This window comes from Chrysochloris asiatica, unplaced genomic scaffold (genome assembly GCF_000296735.1).
Source record: "Chrysochloris asiatica unplaced genomic scaffold, ChrAsi1.0 scaffold00048, whole genome shotgun sequence".
NCBI classification, from domain to species: Eukaryota; Metazoa; Chordata; class Mammalia; order Afrosoricida; family Chrysochloridae; genus Chrysochloris; species Chrysochloris asiatica.
The window spans coordinates 93,169-95,371 of NW_006408566.1; positions in this window are offsets into that span (position 1 = coordinate 93,169).

Consider the following 2,203-nt stretch of genomic DNA (forward strand, 5'->3'; position numbering starts at 1 on the left):
GGAGAAGGATGTCATGCTGGGTAGGGTGGAGGGTCAGAGAAAAAGAGGAAGACCCCCAACGAGATGGATCAGCCAGGTGGCATCATTGATGGACTCAGGTGTGGCAGCGGTAGTGAGGTTGGCCCAGGATCGAACATTGTTTCGTTCTGCTGTGCATAGGGTCGCTATGAGTCGGGTCCGACTCGATGGCACCTGACAACAACAACATACAAAGAAAACTACAGAACACTGCTACAAGAAACCAAAAGAGACTATAAAAAATGGAAGGATATACCATGCTCCTGGATAGGAAGACTAACATTGTGAAAATGTCAATACTACCCAAAGTATTCTACACATATAATGCAATCCCAATCCAGATTCCAACAACATTCTTTAAAGAGATGGGAAACAAAAACAATTGCAAATTTTGTATGGAAAGGAAAGAGACCCAGGATTAACAAAGCACTGCTTAAGAAGAACAGAGATGAAAGCCTTTCACTCCATGATTTCAAAATTTATTACATGGCTAGAGTGGTCAAAACTCCCTGTACTGATACAATGAAAGATACATAGAACAATGAAACAGAATCAAGAATCCAGATATTAACCCATACACATACAGCAAACTGATCTTTGACAAAGATCCAAAGTACATTGAGTGGGGAAGGCATAGTCTAGTCAACAGATGATGCAGGCAGAACCAGAAATCGATATGCAAAAGATTGAAACAAGGCCTTTATCTCATGCCATGTACAAAAACAAACTAAGCATTGATTAAAGACCTAAATGTGAATCCCAGAATAGTAAAGGTCATCAGTGAAAACATAGGGACAAATTTAAGGGCTCTAATACAGGGCACACACAGACTATCAAACATTGCAAAAATTGCACAAACAAGAAAAGACAAAATAGATAATTAGAACATACTAAAAATTAGAAACTTATGTGCATCAAAGGATTTCACCAAAAAAGTAAAATGTGAGCCCACAGAATGTGAAAAAAAAATCTTTTGCAGTGACAAAAGACAAGTCTCAGACAAGAGACTAGTTTCAAAAATCTATAGGAAACTACAACACTTCTACAAGAAAAAGACAAATAACCCAAGTAAAAAATGGGCACAGTACATGAACAAACACTACACTAAGGAAGAGATTCAGGCAGTCAACACACATATGAAGAACTGTTCAAAATCATTAGCCATTGTTGTTGTTGTTGTTGTTAGGTGCCATCGAGTCAGAACCGACCCATAATGACCTTATGCACAGCAGAATGAAACACTGCCCAATCCTGGGCCAACCTCACTACTGTTGCCACACTTGAGTCCATCTATGCTGCCACTTGGCCAATGCATCTCGTTGGAGGTCTTCCTCTTTTTCTCTGACCCTCCACCTTACCAAACATGATATTCTTCTCCAGTGACGGGTCCCTCCTGACAATATGTCCAAAGTATGAGAGACTAATTTTAGCCATCTTGGCCTCTAAGGACCATTCTGGCTGCACTTCTTCCAGAATGGATCTACTGGTTCTTTTGGCAGCCCATGGCACTTTCAATATTCTCCTCCAACACCATAACTCAAAGTCATCAATTCTCCTACAGTCTTCCTTATTCACTGTCCAGCTTTCGCATGCATATGAGGCTATTAAAAATAACATGGCTTGGGTCAGGTGCACCTTAGTCCTCAAGCTGACATCTTTGTTCTTCAACACCTTAAAAAGGTCTTGTGCAGCAGATTTGCTTAATCCAATAAGTCTTTTGATCTCTTGACTGCTGCTTTCGTGAGTGTTGATCGTTGATCCAGGAAGAATGAAGTCCTTGACAACTTCAATCTTTTTCTCCATTGATAAGAATGTTGTTTATTGGTCCAGTGGTGAGGATTTTTGTTTTCTTTACACTGAGATGTAATCATACCAAAGGCTGTGTCCTTTGATCTTCATTAGTAAATGTTTTAAGTCCTCTTCACTTTCAGCAAGCAAGGTTATATCATCTGTGTATCTTAGGATGTTAATGAGTCTTCCTCCAATCCTGATGCCACGTTTTTCTTCATAGAACACAGCTTCTCATATTATTTGTTCAGTATACAGGTTGAATAAATATGGTGAAAGAATACAATCTTGTTGCACACCTTTCTTAATTTTAAACCATTCAGTGTTCCCATGTTCTGTTCAAACAACTGCCTCTTGGTCCAGGTACAGATTCTTCATGAGCACAATTAAGTGTTCC